Source organism: Aedes albopictus, chromosome 2, assembly GCF_035046485.1.
Source record: "Aedes albopictus strain Foshan chromosome 2, AalbF5, whole genome shotgun sequence".
NCBI lineage: Eukaryota > Metazoa > Arthropoda > Insecta > Diptera > Culicidae > Aedes > Aedes albopictus.
This window is the reverse complement of record NC_085137.1, coordinates 247,641,935-247,663,541: the sequence shown is the minus strand read 5'-3', so window position 1 is coordinate 247,663,541 and position 21,607 is coordinate 247,641,935. Positions and strand designations below refer to the sequence as shown.

Below are 21,607 nucleotides of genomic sequence, written 5' to 3'. Positions count from 1 at the left end.
TCATGCGGCGCATAACGGCTTTGAATCGGGCGGGGCTCACAACTCAACTCGTTGCGGTCGTTGTGGTGATGAGAGAGCGAAAATTTTATTCGTATAGGAAGGATTTGTTACGAAAAGTATTAGGAGCGCAGATCCATACAGGATAACTTCGGTAGGAACTTTGACGTCTCCTGTCGTCGGTGACTGAAGTTTTTGACAGATACGCACTCAGAAAACGGCACAACATCGATTTCCGAACGCCGAGATTGGTCGTTCTAGGTTCCTTTTAGTATGGAGAGCGAATGGCTGCGAAGAGCTAACTGCCAGGAAGTACGGGCACTGAGTGCATCCGCGGCTTCCCGGGTAAATTCTAGTGTGATCAATTTCAATTTTGCAGTTGAACAGGCTCACAGACGGCAATGGAAGCCAGCTGAATTCTTTTACCTTGCGCACAGGGCCGACACGCGGTGGTGTCGGCGCTCGACCGTGTCCGTACCAAGTTGAGGTTACAGTACTAGATTACTTTCAAAACTTTTTCTTTATCATTAGGGGTGCAGGCCAAGCAGAGGGAAATCGCACCGGTTCGGGTACTCATCGAATTCAACAAGATTTGTGCCATTTCTGATCATGTTCTTTTTATAATTAACAGAGGGGCATGCGTGGGGATAGGTGTTGCTGGGGAATTCGAATAGGAATATCAGTAAGGTGCACGCACCCATAGTTGACTTTGATGTGCAATTTGGTTGTATGATATGGTCTTATTTTAGGGTCTTACACAGAAATAGAAATTTTAAAAAATGATAGGGGGATTCACTTAACAGCGTAAACTGATTAAACTGATTAAACGTCGCGATCACCAAGGCTATCTTTGATTATTTCATTCGCAAAATCAGAAGCAGAAAATCATGGCTACGCAGCAATTTAATCTGTTTAGTGAGTACCCCTGATGTTTTAGGACCTGTCTTTAGCAATAGGGGGATTCACTTAACAGCGTAAACCGATGATGTTATCTTGATTTTAGATTTTCTTTCATACTAATATTGTGATTTTACTTCGAAGATGAATTCCAAGGGAATTTGCTTGAGCTGGTTGGGAATCTCCGTTTAATTTCAAGGGGCGTTTCAATGCGTTCTTGTAAAATTATAGAATTTTATGTTAATGCTCTTATTACGTTAAACGACCTCTAGACTGATTCTCTGTGAAATAATATATGAAATACGTATTGAAAAGTTTAATGCTGAACTTTTAAACTAGAATTTTCCATATTTTTTTTATAACGAAAACTTATTATCTCGACGAATTCTTCCGAAAACGCCTTGGAGCACCCCTCCGACTATGCTCCTCCATCTTTGCCACCATCAGCTGGCAGCATGGGCAGCATGAGCAGCATAAAAAATGTCAGATTGAATCAAAACAAACCACACCAACCGAGAGAGAGAATCTCACGCACGTGTTGCTCCTACGTTAAATATGTCAAAGCGATGTGTCAGTTTGGTTGCTGTCTCGCTCTGCAATCGAACGACGATTCCAACGGCGATTCGAACGGTGATTCCAAAAACGACGGTTCTGATTCGTCGTGTTCAGTTAGCAAATCCACGTACAATAACTCCATACACTTAGATTCTGATGTTCCAGCTCAGTTTTTTTTTCACTGAGTTCAGTGTTTTCCTCATCTTTTTACTGAATTTTCAACAGCAGATATGATTCGGTAATCAATATTTCTGGCGTTCTATTTGAATAGGTAGTAAGTTTGCTGCAACCTGCAATGTTGATATGTTCATATGTAAATTTTGGCAGTTCCTTTGCGAAACTAGTTGATTTATTTACAGAGATGCAGAGAATGAGATAACCGAGCGTGAGTTAAATTCGGTATTTGAAATGTTTAGTTGCCTGTAGAAACAGGAAAAGATTGAAGGTTGAGTTATGATCGAATTTTAGCGTTGGTATCAAAAGGTAAATATTAGGAGGTTCCACTGAACAGCGTAAGCCACCGAATAAATTATTAGAGGGATTCACTTAACAACGTTAACCGCGTATTAAAGATTATTCTGATTAACCGTCGCGATCACCAAGGCAATCTTTGATGATTTCATTCGCAATTCAATGAAACATTTCAAATAGCATAAAATCATGGCTTACGCAGCTGTTAAGTGAGTCCCCTTATTATTTTCGAAGTAGGCGTTGCACCATAGGATATTAGGTGGACAAAAATCAGAAAAGTGCGTTTTACCAATGCTTGTTCTGAAAGTTTCTATTAATAATAAACACATAAACTAAAAGAAATCCAGAATTTCAAGTTTTGAGCTGATGTAGCTACAAAAATATTGTGCATTAAAGTGATTTTCGCAAAAAACAACACATAATTGCAAATCCATATTTTCTAATTAATATCATAATTATTTATTGGTTTCAATGCATCATTGGTAAGGTAATGAAGCAAGCGAGGAAGCAAGCTTTCCAACAAGCAGGTGATTTTGGGAAATACTTCAACAATGGATCAATGAAGCCAACTTTTCTAGTGTTCACCGCATATAAACAGAGGCGCTACCATCCCGTATAGAAATTAACCTTTTTCAGAATGGTTTGAAAAATAAGACGGACGTTCACAAAATGGTTACCATATCTGAATACAGAACTTAAGGACAAATGTCATGAAATCCCACCAAAGGTGCCAAAGTTGGCCATTGTTGCGGCCATTTTGGGATTCTAACAAGTCTGTCCTTAAATAGTTCACCAAGTACGGTAAAACAATATCCCAATCCAACATAATACGGTGACCGTTTTGTTTGATGTTCATGTATTCGTTTATAGTGTATGGATTAGCAAACCATATGCCAACATAATGGTACCATATTGATTACTGTTACCACGTGAAGCGCACACAGAGCCGAAAGCAAACGTCAAACAGTTTTTTTTTTCTTGTGAGCAGACAGAATGCCCATATAAATTAACTTTCTAGTTTATTCGTAAACTCTTGAAACAATCATCAAAAAAAAAAGAAAATCTTCGATGCCGGTAAGCTGCCGGTAAATATGATAAACCAAATTAATGTGAATTTGTTTATTGATCTACTTTTGTTTTAATTAAATACATCAGATTCTAATCTGGCTGCCACGTTTCGAAATGAAAACAAAAACTAGGCCACCCGAATCAACTTGCCACGGAAACAAATGAAAGAAAGTGCAGATGCCCATGTCCTGTGGTAGTTCTTGGTGAGTTTCTGTTGACTTTTGCAATAGGGAGAAAATATAATTTCAATATTAACTTATCTCTTCACTTCACAGTGACTTCGACAGTGAAACAGCTGAGAATAGGAGTCCGCCAAAAATGCGCAGCAGCAGAGTAACTCATGTTCCCGATAGTGCCCACCGTTGCAAATGTATCGCAAAAATCTTCCGAGTCTTGATACATTGTGCGAAGCCCATCCGGCTTGGAATCAGTGAAGTTCATTGTGGGTTATTATAAATAAATCAAGTTTCTAACTGTACCGTAGTTGTTCATTATAAATAAATCCAGTTTTCAACAAACTGTACCGTAGTTGTCTTGGCTTGAATATAATAAAATTAAAAGGTAGCATCACAGACAAACAGACGTAACACTTCGAAAAATTTTCGATTCAAATCATAGTCACGGGAACATATTTGCCCAATGCTAAAAGGACTATGTTTGGCCGACCACCAACTAGGTGGCGGTAGTGAGCAAACGTCAAACTCAAACAAAAACTATGCGAGCGCCACGGTTGGGCAGTTGGCCAACTATCAAATTTTGAAAAATGCCGTTAAACCGGTGTTCGATGAGAACTATCAGAGTGTTACGTCTGTTTGTCTGTGGTAGCATGGAATGTTGTAGTATTTTTTCTTTTAATTCGAAACTTTAAAACATGAGCGGCATCCATCATCACCAACTGTCGCGTTTAATGGTACAACAATACGTAAACCATAAATTCCTATTTTTTATGACGGTTTTCGACCTTACAGGCTGTATTTCCATAAATGTTGAAAAGTTAATTTTGTATGAAGAAATTTCTGTTTTGAAACGGTAAACATTCTTAACAACCCGTTGCTCGTATGGTCGGGTCTCTGAAAACTTCGGTCAGTATGGTCGAAACATTACCCAGCAATGGTCTGTTTATGGTTGGGAGTACCGTATTGGATATGGTAAAGAATGGAATATATACCATAAAACGGTGAACGTAGCTTCTGGGAGTCCAAAACAACCAATGAAGGAGGTAAGACTTGGCATTTTTCAATTTTTTTGTTTTATATATAAGTGTGGGCCACCCTAATAAATACCTAGGGTTCGTTTAAATTTTACGTAACACGAAGGGGTAGGGAGGGCATCTAGCGCTGTGTTTACATACAAAAGTTGTTAGTGGGGGAGAGAGGGGGTCTAAAATTGTCAAATTTTGCGTTACGTATTATTCGAATTATCACTGAACAGGTTGCGTCCGAAGAGATACCTAATATTTGCGAAGAGATTGCGGTTTTGGAATTACCACCTACGAAATATAGTTTATTGCATTGCTAACTGGACTGCGACAGAGTGCGGAATCTTAAATAAAAGTGCGATATTGCATCAAATCGTTTCGGTGTCTTCACCGCACCTATTCATCATGAGCTAATGTATAAGTGCGGAGAAGACACCGAAACGATCTGACACCAAATCGCACTTTTATTTGAAATTCCACACTTCCTCGTCGCACTTTTAACTGCGCAATGCGCAATATTTGTGCAGGACTTGTCAACTTGTATTATGTTTCCAGTTCAAAACCGAATTAGCGACATTTTTTCTTTTACTTCCGCTGCTTTTGCCTTGCGTTAAACACAATGTCGGAAGTGGGGCGCTGTATTGTACACCTGGTACTCTATACAGCGCCCCACTTCCGACATAGTGTTTAACGCAAGGCAAAAGCAGCGGAAGTAAAAGAAAAAATGTCGCTAATTCGGTTTTGAACTGGAAACATCCCAGCACGGAGGAAGTTAGGCGTTCGACATTGTTAGGCATTTGTTAGTTATGTTGCTCATCGAAAATTGCTGGAGAGCATAAATCATAACCCCGAATTTATGCTGAATGTTCGATTTTTTCGCGCATCATTGTCAGTTGAGCAAATGGCAGTGGAAAAAAACTTTGTTAGTTGCGGCAGCTTGAAAATCGCGTTCGTCGGTCGAGAAAATTAAATAAAAAATTCGCGTCTCAATTAGTTTGAACCCGTAGGAACCATTTTAGTCGTTCCGTCGTCCAACCCGTTAGTGCCTCGTCGCTGCTGCTGGCCAATAAGTATTGTTCGTTCTCGTCGTATTGTCGCCGGAACCAGTCATCACCAAAACAGTGTCCGATTCCGTTCAGTTTGGCCTCATCGTGTCGGTGAGTCACTTTACTTTTAATTCAATTTCATAGTCAAGGGCTGAAAGTCTCTTACATAGAGACAAATCAATCAATCAATTTCAATCAATTTTAATTTAATTTTAATTTAATTTAAATTAAATTTAAATAACATTTTAATTAAATTTTAATTTAATTTTAATTAAATTTTAATTAAATTTTAAATAAATTTTTATTAAATTTTAATAAAATTTTAATAAAATTTTAATAAAATTTTAATTTAATTATAATAAAATTTAATTTTAATTGATTTTAATTTAATTTTAATTTAATTTTAATTTAATTTTAATTTAATTTTAATCTAATTTTAATTTAATTTTAATTTAATTTTAATTTAATTTTAATTTAATTTTAATTTAATTTTAATTTAATTTTAATTTAATTTTAATTTAATTTTAATTTAATTTTAATTTAATTTTAATTTAATTTTAATTTAATTTTAATTTAATTTTAATTTAATTTTAATTTAATTTTAATTTAATTTTAATTTAATTTTAATTTAATTTTAATTTAATTTTAATTTAATTTTAATTTAATTTTAATTTAATTTTAATTTAATTTTAATTTAATTTTAATTTAATTTTAATTTAATTTTAATTTAATTTTAATTTAATTTTAATTTAATTTTAATTTAATTTTAATTTAATTTTAATTTAATTTTAATTTAATTTTAATTTAATTTTAATTTAATTTTAATTTAATTTTAATTTAATTTTAATTTAATTTTAATTTAATTTTAATTTAATTTTAATTTAATTTTAATTCAATTTTAATTTAATTTTAATTTAATTTTAATTTAATTTTAATTTAATTTTAATTTAATTTTAATTTAATTTTAATTTAATTTTAATTTAATTTTAATTTAATTTTAATTTAATTTTAATTTAATTTTAATTTAATTTTAATTTAATTTTAATTTAATTTTAATTTAATTTTAATTTAATTTTAATTTAATTTTAATTTAATTTTAATTTAATTTTAATTTAATTTTAATTTAATTTTAATTTAATTTTAATTTAATTTTAATTTAATTTTAATTTAATTTTAATTTAATTTTAATTTAATTTTAATTTAATTTTAATTTAATTTTAATTTAATTTTAATTTAATTTTAATTTAATTTTAATTTAATTTTAATTTAATTTTAATTTAATTTTAATTTAATTTTAATTTAATTTTAATTTAATTTTAATTTAATTTTAATTTAATTTTAATTTAATTTTAATTTAATTTTAATTTAATTTTAATTTAATTTTAATTTAATTTTAATTTAATTTTAATTTAATTTTAATTTAATTTTAATTTAATTTTAATTTAATTTTAATTTAATTTTAATTTAATTTTAATTTAATTTTAATTTAATTTTAATTTAATTTTAATTTAATTTTAATTTAATTTTAATTTAATTTTAATTTAATTTTAATTTAATTTTAATTTAATTTTAATTTAATTTTAATTTAATTTTAATTTAATTTTAATTTAATTTTAATTTAATTTTAATTTAATTTTAATTTAATTTTAATTTAATTTTAATTTAATTTTAATTTAATTTTAATTTAATTTTAATTTAATTTTAATTTAATTTTAATTTAATTTTAATTTAATTTTAATTTAATTTTAATTTAATTTTAATTTAATTTTAATTTAATTTTAATTTAATTTTAATTTAATTTTAATTTAATTTTAATTTAATTTTAATTTAATTTTAATTTAATTTTAATTTAATTTAATTTTAATTTAATTTTAATTTAATTTTAATTTAATTTTAATTTAATTTAATTTTAATTTAATTCTAATTTAATTTTAATTTAATTTTAATTTAATTTTAATTTAATTTTAATTTAATTTTAAATTAATTTAATTTTTTCTAAATCAAAGTTTAAAAACAAATTAAAATTAAAATTAAAATTAAAATTAAAATCAAAATTAAAATTAAAATTAAAATTAAAATTAAAATTAAAATTAAAATTAAAATTAAAATTAAAATTAAAATTAAAATTAAAATTAAAATTAAAATTAAAATTAAAATTAAAATTAAAATTAAAATTAAAATTAAAATTAAAATTAAAATTAAAATTAAAATTAAAATTAAAATTAAAATTAAAATTAAAATTAAAATTAAAATTAAAATTAAAATTAAAATTAAAATTAAAATTAAAATTAAAATTAAAATTAAAATTAAAATTAAAATTAAAATTAAAATTAAAATTAAAATTAAAATTAAAATTAAAATTAAAATTAAAATTAAAATTAAAATTAAAATTAAAATTAAAATTAAAATTAAAATTAAAATTAAAATTAAAATTAAAATTAAAATTAAAATTAAAATTAAAATTAAAATTAAAATTAAAATTAAAATTAAAATTAAAATTAAAATTAAAATTAAAATTAAAATTAAAATTAAAATTAAAATTAAAATTAAAATTAAAATTAAAATTAAAATTAAAATTAAAATTAAAATTAAAATTAAAATTAAAATTAAAATTAAAATTAAAATTAAAATTAAAATTAAAATTAAAATTAAAATTAAAATTAAAATTAAAATTAAAATTAAAATTAAAATTAAAATTAAAATTAAAATTAAAATTAAAATTAAAATTAAAATTAAAATTAAAATTAAAATTAAAATTAAAATTAAAATTAAAATTAAAATTAAAATTAAAATTAAAATTAAAATTAAAATTAAAATTAAAATTAAAATTAAAATTAAAATTAAAATTAAAATTAAAATTAAAATTAAAATTAAAATTAAAATTAAAATTAAAATTAAAATTAAAATTAAAATTAAAATTAAAATTAAAATTAAAATTAAAATTAAAATTAAAATTAAAATTAAAATTAAAATTAAAATTAAAATTAAAATTAAAATTAAAATTAAAATTAAAATTAAAATTAAAATTAAAATTAAAATTAAAATTAAAATTAAAATTAAAATTAAAATTAAAATTAAAATTAAAATTAAAATTAAAATTAAAATTAAAATTAAAATTAAAATTAAAATTAAAATTAAAATTAAAATTAAAATTAAAATTAAAATTAAAATTAAAATTAAAATTAAAATTAAAATTAAAATTAAAATTAAAATTAAAATTAAAATTAAAATTAAAATTAAAATTAAAATTAAAATTAAAATTAAAATTAAAATTAAAATTAAAATTAAAATTAAAATTAAAATTAAAATTAAAATTAAAATTAAAATTAAAATTAAAATTAAAATTAAAATTAAAATTAAAATTAAAATTAAAATTAAAATTAAAATTAAAATTAAAATTAAAATTAAAATTAAAATTAAAATTAAAATTAAAATTAAAATTAAAATTAAAATTAAAATTAAAATTAAAATTAAAATTAAAATTAAAATTAAAATTAAAATTAAAATTAAAATTAAAATTAAAATTAAAATTAAAATTAAAATTAAAATTAAAATTAAAATTAAAATTAAAATTAAAATTAAAATTAAAATTAAAATTAAAATTAAAATTAAAATTAAAATTAAAATTAAAATTAAAATTAAAATTAAAATTAAAATTAAAATTAAAATTAAAATTAAAATTAAAATTAAAATTAAAATTAAAATTAAAATTAAAATTAAAATTAAAATTAAAATTAAAATTAAAATTAAAATTAAAATTAAAATTAAAATTAAAATTAAAATTAAAATTAAAATTAAAATTAAAATTAAAATTAAAATTAAAATTAAAATTAAAATTAAAATTAAAATTAAAATTAAAATTAAAATTAAAATTAAAATTAAAATTAAAATTAAAATTAAAATTAAAATTAAAATTAAAATTAAAATTAAAATTAAAATTAAAATTAAAATTAAAATTAAAATTAAAATTAAAATTAAAATTAAAATTAAAATTACAGGTCGGACTCGATTATCCGGGTGACTCCAAAATTATTTCACCCCGGATAATCGAATCACCCGGATAATCGAGCCATGCTTCTTTTCTTTTATTTTTGATGTTTTTCAATCAAAAACTGTTTGTTAAACATTAGAAGCTAACATACATAACGTTGTAGTGCCTAAACTCAACGTCTGGTATTATTACAACCATGTTTTTAAAAAATGAAATTTTAGCTGAAAAATGTGATAAAATAAAAACAATTTTTAAATAGGCTAAATCCTACCTACAGGTGTTGTATCCGATGTTTATCACATTTTTTGACATATTGTAATCTAAAAATTTGAAAACAAAGTAAAACAAACTTTTCCCCGGATAATCGAGCCGTTTTTCCCGGATAATCGAGCCCCGGATAATCGGGCCCCCGGTTAATTGAACCCCCGGATAATCGAGTCCGACCTGTAAAATTAAAATTAAAATTAAAATTAAAATTAAAATTAAAATTAAAATTAAAATTAAAATTAAAATTAAAATTAAAATTAAAATTAAAATTAAAATTAAAATTAAAATTAAAATTAAAATTAAAATTAAAATTAAAATTAAAATTAAAATTAAAATTAAAATTAAAATTAAAATTAAAATTAAAATTAAAATTAAAATTAAAATTAAAATTAAAATTAAAATTAAAATTAAAATTAAAATTAAAATTAAAATTAAAATTAAAATTAAAATTAAAATTAAAATTAAAATTAAAATTAAAATTAAAATTAAAATTAAAATTAAAATTAAAATTAAAATTAAAATTAAAATTAAAATTAAAATTAAAATTAAAATTAAAATTAAAATTAAAATTAAAATTAAAATTAAAATTAAAATTAAAATTAAAATTAAAATTAAAATTAAAATTAAAATTAAAATTAAAATTAAAATTAAAATTAAAATTAAAATTAAAATTAAAATTAAAATTAAAATTAAAATTAAAATTAAAATTAAAATTAAAATTAAAATTAAAATTAAAATTAAAATTAAAATTAAAATTAAAATTAAAATTAAAATTAAAATTAAAATTAAAATTAAAATTAAAATTAAAATTAAAATTAAAATTAAAATTAAAATTAAAATTAAAATTAAAATTAAAATTAAAATTAAAATTAAAATTAAAATTAAAATTAAAATTAAAATTAAAATTAAAATTAAAATTAAAATTAAAATTAAAATTAAAATTAAAATTAAAATTAAAATTAAAATTAAAATTAAAATTAAAATTAAAATTAAAATTAAAATTAAAATTAAAATTAAAATTAAAATTAAAATTAAAATTAAAATTAAAATTAAAATTAAAATTAAAATTAAAATTAAAATTAAAATTAAAATTAAAATTAAAATTAAAATTAAAATTAAAATTAAAATTAAAATTAAAATTAAAATTAAAATTAAAATTAAAATTAAAATTAAAATTAAAATTAAAATTAAAATTAAAATTAAAATTAAAATTAAAATTAAAATTAAAATTAAAATTAAAATTAAAATTAAAATTAAAATTAAAATTAAAATTAAAATTAAAATTAAAATTAAAATTAAAATTAAAATTAAAATTAAAATTAAAATTAAAATTAAAATTAAAATTAAAATTAAAATTAAAATTAAAATTAAAATTAAAATTAAAATTAAAATTAAAATTAAAATTAAAATTAAAATTAAAATTAAAATTAAAATTAAAATTAAAATTAAAATTAAAATTAAAATTAAAATTAAAATTAAAATTAAAATTAAAATTAAAATTAAAATTAAAATTAAAATTAAAATTAAAATTAAAATTAAAATTAAAATTAAAATTAAAATTAAAATTAAAATTAAAATTAAAATTAAAATTAAAATTAAAATTAAAATTAAAATTAAAATTAAAATTAAAATTAAAATTAAAATTAAAATTAAAATTAAAATTAAAATTAAAATTAAAATTAAAATTAAAATTAAAATTAAAATTAAAATTAAAATTAAAATTAAAATTAAAATTAAAATTAAAATTAAAATTAAAATTAAAATTAAAATTAAAATTAAAATTAAAATTAAAATTAAAATTAAAATTAAAATTAAAATTAAAATTAAAATTAAAATTAAAATTAAAATTAAAATTAAAATTAAAATTAAAATTAAAATTAAAATTAAAATTAAAATTAAAATTAAAATTAAAATTAAAATTAAAATTAAAATTAAAATTAAAATTAAAATTAAAATTAAAATTAAAATTAAAATTAAAATTAAAATTAAAATTAAAATTAAAATTAAAATTAAAATTAAAATTAAAATTAAAATTAAAATTAAAATTAAAATTAAAATTAAAATTAAAATTAAAATTAAAATTAAAATTAAAATTAAAATTAAAATTAAAATTAAAATTAAAATTAAAATTAAAATTAAAATTAAAATTAAAATTAAAATTAAAATTAAAATTAAAATTAAAATTAAAATTAAAATTAAAATTAAAATTAAAATTAAAATTAAAATTAAAATTAAAATTAAAATTAAAATTAAAATTAAAATTAAAATTAAAATTAAAATTAAAATTAAAATTAAAATTAAAATTAAAATTAAAATTAAAATTAAAATTAAAATTAAAATTAAAATTAAAATTAAAATTAAAATTAAAATTAAAATTAAAATTAAAATTAAAATTAAAATTAAAATTAAAATTAAAATTAAAATTAAAATTAAAATTAAAATTAAAATTAAAATTAAAATTAAAATTAAAATTAAAATTAAAATTAAAATTAAAATTAAAATTAAAATTAAAATTAAAATTAAAATTAAAATTAAAATTAAAATTAAAATTAAAATTAAAATTAAAATTAAAATTAAAATTAAAATTAAAATTAAAATTAAAATTAAAATTAAAATTAAAATTAAAATTAAAATTAAAATTAAAATTAAAATTAAAATTAAAATTAAAATTAAAATTAAAATTAAAATTAAAATTAAAATTAAAATTAAAATTAAAATTAAAATTAAAATTAAAATTAAAATTAAAATTAAAATTAAAATTAAAATTAAAATTAAAATTAAAATTAAAATTAAAATTAAAATTAAAATTAAAATTAAAATTAAAATTAAAATTAAAATTAAAATTAAAATTAAAATTAAAATTAAAATTAAAATTAAAATTAAAATTAAAATTAAAATTAAAATTAAAATTAAAATTAAAATTAAAATTAAAATTAAAATTAAAATTAAAATTAAAATTAAAATTAAAATTAAAATTAAAATTAAAATTAAAATTAAAATTAAAATTAAAATTAAAATTAAAATTAAAATTAAAATTAAAATTAAAATTAAAATTAAAATTAAAATTAAAATTAAAATTAAAATTAAAATTAAAATTAAAATTAAAATTAAAATTAAAATTAAAATTAAAATTAAAATTAAAATTAAAATTAAAATTAAAATTAAAATTAAAATTAAAATTAAAATTAAAATTAAAATTAAAATTAAAATTAAAATTAAAATTAAAATTAAAATTAAAATTAAAATTAAAATTAAAATTAAAATTAAAATTAAAATTAAAATTAAAATTAAAATTAAAATTAAAATTAAAATTAAAATTAAAATTAAAATTAAAATTAAAATTAAAATTAAAATTAAAATTAAAATTAAAATTAAAATTAAAATTAAAATTAAAATTAAAATTAAAATTAAAATTAAAATTAAAATTAAAATTAAAATTAAAATTAAAATTAAAATTAAAATTAAAATTAAAATTAAAATTAAAATTAAAATTAAAATTAAAATTAAAATTAAAATTAAAATTAAAATTAAAATTAAAATTAAAATTAAAATTAAAATTAAAATTAAAATTAAAATTAAAATTAAAATTAAAATTAAAATTAAAATTAAAATTAAAATTAAAATTAAAATTAAAATTAAAATTAAAATTAAAATTAAAATTAAAATTAAAATTAAAATTAAAATTAAAATTAAAATTAAAATTAAAATTAAAATTAAAATTAAAATTAAAATTAAAATTAAAATTAAAATTAAAATTAAAATTAAAATTAAAATTAAAATTAAAATTAAAATTAAAATTAAAATTAAAATTAAAATTAAAATTAAAATTAAAATTAAAATTAAAATTAAAATTAAAATTAAAATTAAAATTAAAATTAAAATTAAAATTAAAATTAAAATTAAAATTAAAATTAAAATTAAAATTAAAATTAAAATTAAAATTAAAATTAAAATTAAAATTAAAATTAAAATTAAAATTAAAATTAAAATTAAAATTAAAATTAAAATTAAAATTAAAATTAAAATTAAAATTAAAATTAAAATTAAAATTAAAATTAAAATTAAAATTAAAATTAAAATTAAAATTAAAATTAAAATTAAAATTAAAATTAAAATTAAAATTAAAATTAAAATTAAAATTAAAATTAAAATTAAAATTAAAATTAAAATTAAAATTAAAATTAAAATTAAAATTAAAATTAAAATTAAAATTAAAATTAAAATTAAAATTAAAATTAAAATTAAAATTAAAATTAAAATTAAAATTAAAATTAAAATTAAAATTAAAATTAAAATTAAAATTAAAATTAAAATTAAAATTAAAATTAAAATTAAAATTAAAATTAAAATTAAAATTAAAATTAAAATTAAAATTAAAATTAAAATTAAAATTAAAATTAAAATTAAAATTAAAATTAAAATTAAAATTAAAATTAAAATTAAAATTAAAATTAAAATTAAAATTAAAATTAAAATTAAAATTAAAATTAAAATTAAAATTAAAATTAAAATTAAAATTAAAATTAAAATTAAAATTAAAATTAAAATTAAAATTAAAATTAAAATTAAAATTAAAATTAAAATTAAAATTAAAATTAAAATTAAAATTAAAATTAAAATTAAAATTAAAATTAAAATTAAAATTAAAATTAAAATTAAAATTAAAATTAAAATTAAAATTAAAATTAAAATTAAAATTAAAATTAAAATTAAAATTAAAATTAAAATTAAAATTAAAATTAAAATTAAAATTAAAATTAAAATTAAAATTAAAATTAAAATTAAAATTAAAATTAAAATTAAAATTAAAATTAAAATTAAAATTAAAATTAAAATTAAAATTAAAATTAAAATTAAAATTAAAATTAAAATTAAAATTAAAATTAAAATTAAAATTAAAATTAAAATTAAAATTAAAATTAAAATTAAAATTAAAATTAAAATTAAAATTAAAATTAAAATTAAAATTAAAATTAAAATTAAAATTAAAATTAAAATTAAAATTAAAATTAAAATTAAAATTAAAATTAAAATTAAAATTAAAATTAAAATTAAAATTAAAATTAAAATTAAAATTAAAATTAAAATTAAAATTAAAATTAAAATTAAAATTAAAATTAAAATTAAAATTAAAATTAAAATTAAAATTAAAATTAAAATTAAAATTAAAATTAAAATTAAAATTAAAATTAAAATTAAAATTAAAATTAAAATTAAAATTAAAATTAAAATTAAAATTAAAATTAAAATTAAAATTAAAATTAAAATTAAAATTAAAATTAAAATTAAAATTAAAATTAAAATTAAAATTAAAATTAAAATTAAAATTAAAATTAAAATTAAAATTAAAATTAAAATTAAAATTAAAATTAAAATTAAAATTAAAATTAAAATTAAAATTAAAATTAAAATTAAAATTAAAATTAAAATTAAAATTAAAATTAAAATTAAAATTAAAATTAAAATTAAAATTAAAATTAAAATTAAAATTAAAATTAAAATTAAAATTAAAATTAAAATTAAAATTAAAATTAAAATTAAAATTAAAATTAAAATTAAAATTAAAATTAAAATTAAAATTAAAATTAAAATTAAAATTAAAATTAAAATTAAAATTAAAATTAAAATTAAAATTAAAATTAAAATTAAAATTAAAATTAAAATTAAAATTAAAATTAAAATTAAAATTAAAATTAAAATTAAAATTAAAATTAAAATTAAAATTAAAATTAAAATTAAAATTAAAATTAAAATTAAAATTAAAATTAAAATTAAAATTAAAATTAAAATTAAAATTAAAATTAAAATTAAAATTAAAATTAAAATTAAAATTAAAATTAAAATTAAAATTAAAATTAAAATTAAAATTAAAATTAAAATTAAAATTAAAATTAAAATTAAAATTAAAATTAAAATTAAAATTAAAATTAAAATTAAAATTAAAATTAAAATTAAAATTAAAATTAAAATTAAAATTAAAATTAAAATTAAAATTAAAATTAAAATTAAAATTAAAATTAAAATTAAAATTAAAATTAAAATTAAAATTAAAATTAAAATTAAAATTAAAATTAAAATTAAAATTAAAATTAAAATTAAAATTAAAATTAAAATTAAAATTAAAATTAAAATTAAAATTAAAATTAAAATTAAAATTAAAATTAAAATTAAAATTAAAATTAAAATTAAAATTAAAATTAAAATTAAAATTAAAATTAAAATTAAAATTAAAATTAAAATTACAGGTCGGACTCGATTATCCGGGTGACTCCAAAATTATTTCACCCCGGATAATCGAATCACCCGGATAATCGAGCCATGCTTCTTTTCTTTTATTTTTGATGTTTTTCAATCAAAAACTGTTTGTTAAACATTAGAAGCTAACATACATAACGTTGTAGTGCCTAAACTCAACGTCTGGTATTATTACAACCATGTTTTTAAAAAATGAAATTTTAGCTGAAAAATGTGATAAAATAAAAACAATTTTTAAATAGGCTAAATCCTACCTACAGGTGTTGTATCCGATGTTTATCACATTTTTTGACATATTGTAATCTAAAAATTTGAAAACAAAGTAAAACAAACTTTTCCCCGGATAATCGAGCCGTTTTTCCCGGATAATCGAGCCCCGGATAATCGGGCCCCCGGTTAATTGAACCCCCGGATAATCGAGTCCGACCTGTAAAATTAAAATTAAAATTAAAATTAAAATTAAAATTAAAATTAAAATTAAAATTAAAATTAAAATTAAAATTAAAATTAAAATTAAAATTAAAATTAAAATTAAAATTAAAATTAAAATTAAAATTAAAATTAAAATTAAAATTAAAATTAAAATTAAAATTAAAATTAAAATTAAAATTAAAATTAAAATTAAAATTAAAATTAAAATTAAAATTAAAATTAAAATTAAAATTAAAATTAAAATTAAAATTAAAATTAAAATTAAAATTAAAATTAAAATTAAAATTAAAATTAAAATTAAAATTAAAATTAAAATTAAAATTAAAATTAAAATTAAAATTAAAATTAAAATTAAAATTAAAATTAAAATTAAAATTAAAATTAAAATTAAAATTAAAATTAAAATTAAAATTAAAATTAAAATTAAAATTAAAATTAAAATTAAAATTAAAATTAAAATTAAAATTAAAATTAAAATTAAAATTAAAATTAAAATTAAAATTAAAATTAAAATTAAAATTAAAATTAAAATTAAAATTAAAATTAAAATTAAAATTAAAATTAAAATTAAAATTAAAATTAAAATTAAAATTAAAATTAAAATTAAAATTAAAATTAAAATTAAAATTAAAATTAAAATTAAAATTAAAATTAAAATTAAAATTAAAATTAAAATTAAAATTAAAATTAAAATTAAAATTAAAATTAAAATTAAAATTAAAATTAAAATTAAAATTAAAATTAAAATTAAAATTAAAATTAAAATTAAAATTAAAATTAAAATTAAAATTAAAATTAAAATTAAAATTAAAATTAAAATTAAAATTAAAATTAAAATTAAAATTAAAATTAAAATTAAAATTAAAATTAAAATTAAAATTAAAATTAAAATTAAAATTAAAATTAAAATTAAAATTAAAATTAAAATTAAAATTAAAATTAAAATTAAAATTAAAATTAAAATTAAAATTAAAATTAAAATTAAAATTAAAATTAAAATTAAAATTAAAATTAAAATTAAAATTAAAATTAAAATTAAAATTAAAATTAAAATTAAAATTAAAATTAAAATTAAAATTAAAATTAAAATTAAAATTAAAATTAAAATTAAAATTAAAATTAAAATTAAAATTAAAATTAAAATTAAAATTAAAATTAAAATTAAAATTAAAATTAAAATTAAAATTAAAATTAAAATTAAAATTAAAATTAAAATTAAAATTAAAATTAAAATTAAAATTAAAATTAAAATTAAAATTAAAATTAAAATTAAAATTAAAATTAAAATTAAAATTAAAATTAAAATTAAAATTAAAATTAAAATTAAAATTAAAATTAAAATTAAAATTAAAATTAAAATTAAAATTAAAATTAAAATTAAAATTAAAATTAAAATTAAAATTAAAATTAAAATTAAAATTAAAATTAAAATTAAAATTAAAATTAAAATTAAAATTAAAATTAAAATTAAAATTAAAATTAAAATTAAAATTAAAATTAAAATTAAAATTAAAATTAAAATTAAAATTAAAATTAAAATTAAAATTAAAATTAAAATTAAAATTAAAATTAAAATTAAAATTAAAATTAAAATTAAAATTAAAATTAAAATTAAAATTAAAATTAAAATTAAAATTAAAATTAAAATTAAAATTAAAATTAAAATTAAAATTAAAATTAAAATTAAAATTAAAATTAAAATTAAAATTAAAATTAAAATTAAAATTAAAATTAAAATTAAAATTAAAATTAAAATTAAAATTAAAATTAAAATTAAAATTAAAATTAAAATTAAAATTAAAATTAAAATTAAAATTAAAATTAAAATTAAAATTAAAATTAAAATTAAAATTAAAATTAAAATTAAAATTAAAATTAAAATTAAAATTAAAATTAAAATTAAAATTAAAATTAAAATTAAAATTAAAATTAAAATTAAAATTAAAATTAAAATTAAAATTAAAATTAAAATTAAAATTAAAATTAAAATTAAAATTAAAATTAAAATTAAAATTAAAATTAAAATTAAAATTAAAATTAAAATTAAAATTAAAATTAAAATTAAAATTAAAATTAAAATTAAAATTAAAATTAAAATTAAAATTAAAATTAAAATTAAAATTAAAATTAAAATTAAAATTAAAATTAAAATTAAAATTAAAATTAAAATTAAAATTAAAATTAAAATTAAAATTAAAATTAAAATTAAAATTAAAATTAAAATTAAAATTAAAATTAAAATTAAAATTAAAATTAAAATTAAAATTAAAATTAAAATTAAAATTAAAATTAAAATTAAAATTAAAATTAAAATTAAAATTAAAATTAAAATTAAAATTAAAATTAAAATTAAAATTAAAATTAAAATTAAAATTAAAATTAAAATTAAAATTAAAATTAAAATTAAAATTAAAATTAAAATTAAAATTAAAATTAAAATTAAAATTAAAATTAAAATTAAAATTAAAATTAAAATTAAAATTAAAATTAAAATTAAAATTAAAATTAAAATTAAAATTAAAATTAAAATTAAAATTAAAATTAAAATTAAAATTAAAATTAAAATTAAAATTAAAATTAAAATTAAAATTAAAATTAAAATTAAAATTAAAATTAAAATTAAAATTAAAATTAAAATTAAAATTAAAATTAAAATTAAAATTAAAATTAAAATTAAAATTAAAATTAAAATTAAAATTAAAATTAAAATTAAAATTAAAATTAAAATTAAAATTAAAATTAAAATTAAAATTAAAATTAAAATTAAAATTAAAATTAAAATTAAAATTAAAATTAAAATTAAAATTAAAATTAAAATTAAAATTAAAATTAAAATTAAAATTAAAATTAAAATTAAAATTAAAATTAAAATTAAAATTAAAATTAAAATTAAAATTAAAATTAAAATTAAAATTAAAATTAAAATTAAAATTAAAATTAAAATTAAAATTAAAATTAAAATTAAAATTAAAATTAAAATTAAAATTAAAATTAAAATTAAAATTAAAATTAAAATTAAAATTAAAATTAAAATTAAAATTAAAATTAAAATTAAAATTAAAATTAAAATTAAAATTAAAATTAAAATTAAAATTAAAATTAAAATTAAAATTAAAATTAAAATTAAAATTAAAATTAAAATTAAAATTAAAATTAAAATTAAAATTAAAATTAAAATTAAAATTAAAATTAAAATTAAAATTAAAATTAAAATTAAAATTAAAATTAAAATTAAAATTAAAATTAAAATTAAAATTAAAATTAAAATTAAAATTAAAATTAAAATTAAAATTAAAATTAAAATTAAAATTAAAATTAAAATTAAAATTAAAATTAAAATTAAAATTAAAATTAAAATTAAAATTAAAATTAAAATTAAAATTAAAATTAAAATTAAAATTAAAATTAAAATTAAAATTAAAATTAAAATTAAAATTAAAATTAAAATTAAAATTAAAATTAAAATTAAAATTAAAATTAAAATTAAAATTAAAATTAAAATTAAAATTAAAATTAAAATTAAAATTAAAATTAAAATTAAAATTAAAATTAAAATTAAAATTAAAATTAAAATTAAAATTAAAATTAAAATTAAAATTAAAATTAAAATTAAAATTAAAATTAAAATTAAAATTAAAATTAAAATTAAAATTAAAATTAAAATTAAAATTAAAATTAAAATTAAATTAAAATTAAAATTAAAATTAAAATTAAAATTAAAATTAAAATTAAAATTAAATTAAAATTAAAATTAAAATTAAAATTAAAATTAAAATTAAAATTAAAATTAAAATTAAAATTAAAATTAAAATTAAAATTAAAATTAAAATTAAAATTAAAATTAAAATTAAAATTAAAATTAAAATTAAAATTAAAATTAAAATTAAAATTAAAATTAAAATTAAAATTAAAATTAAAATTAAAATTAAAATTAAAATTAAAATTAAAATTAAAATTAAAATTAAAATTAAAATTAAAATTAAAATTAAAATTAAAATTAAAATTAAAATTAAAATTAAAATTAAAATTAAAATTAAAATTAAAATTAAAATTAAAATTAAAATTAAAATTAAAATTAAAATTAAAATTAAAATTAAAATTAAAATTAAAATTAAAATTAAAATTAAAATTAAAATTAAAATTAAAATTAAAATTAAAATTAAAATTAAAATTAAAATTAAAATTAAAATTAAAATTAAAATTAAAATTAAAATTAAAATTAAAATTAAAATTAAAATTAAAATTAAAATTAAAATTAAAATTAAAATTAAAATTAAAATTAAAATTAAAATTAAAATTAAAATTAAAATTAAAATTAAAATTAAAATTAAAATTAAAATTAAAATTAAAATTAAAATTAAAATTAAAATTAAAATTAAAATTAAAATTAAAATTAAAATTAAAATTAAAATTAAAATTAAAATTAAAATTAAAATTAAAATTAAAATTAAAATTAAAATTAAAATTAAAATTAAAATTAAAATTAAAATTAAAATTAAAATTAAAATTAAAATTAAAATTAAAATTAAAATTAAAATTAAAATTAAAATTAAAATTAAAATTAAAATTAAAATTAAAATTAAAATTAAAATTAAAATTAAAATTAAAATTAAAATTAAAATTAAAATTAAAATTAAAATTAAAATTAAAATTAAAATTAAAATTAAAATTAAAATTAAAATTAAAATTAAAATTAAAATTGAAATTAAAATTAAAATTAAAATTAAAATTAAAATTAAAATTAAAATTAAAATTAAAATTAAAATTAAAATTAAAATTAAAATTAAAATTAAAATTAAAATTAAAATTAAAATTAAAATTAAAATTAGAATTAAAATTAAAATTAAAATTAAAATTAAAATTAAAATTAAAATTAAAATTAAAATTAAAATTAAAATTAAAATTAAAATTAAAATTAAAATTAAAATTAAAATTAAAATTAAAATTAAAATTAAAATTAAAATTAAAATTAAAATTAAAATTAAAATTAAAATTAAAATTAAAATTAAAATTAAAATTAAAATTAAAATTAAAATTAAAATTAAAATTAAAATTAAAATTAAAATTAAAATTAAAATTAAAATTAAAATTAAAATTAAAATTAAAATTAAAATTAAAATTAAAATTAAAATTAAAATTAAAATTAAAATTAAAATTAAAATTAAAATTAAAATTAAAATTAAAATTAAAATTAAAATTAAAATTAAAATTAAAATTAAAATTAAAATTAAAATTAAAATTAAAATTAAAATTAAAATTAAAATTAAAATTAAAATTAAAATTAAAATTAAAATTAAAATTAAAATTAAAATTAAAATTAAAATTAAAATTAAAATTAAAATTAAAATTAAAATTAAAATTAAAATTAAAATTGAAATTAAAATTAAAATTAAAATTAAAATTAAAATTAAAATTAAAATTAAAATTAAA

The 21,607-nt window shown here is 11.5% G+C and overlaps 1 long non-coding RNA gene across 1 annotated transcript; it reads left to right on the top strand.

The window, feature by feature from the left end:
* Nucleotides 1–1,869: 1,869 nt before the first annotated feature.
* Nucleotides 1,870–3,389, top strand: LOC134287997 (uncharacterized). Its single transcript, XR_009997678.1, has 3 exons — nucleotides 1,870–3,005; nucleotides 3,076–3,191; nucleotides 3,264–3,389. It is a non-coding gene; the product is annotated as an uncharacterized LOC134287997 (long non-coding RNA).
* The last annotated feature ends 18,218 nt before the right edge of the window (nucleotides 3,390–21,607 follow it).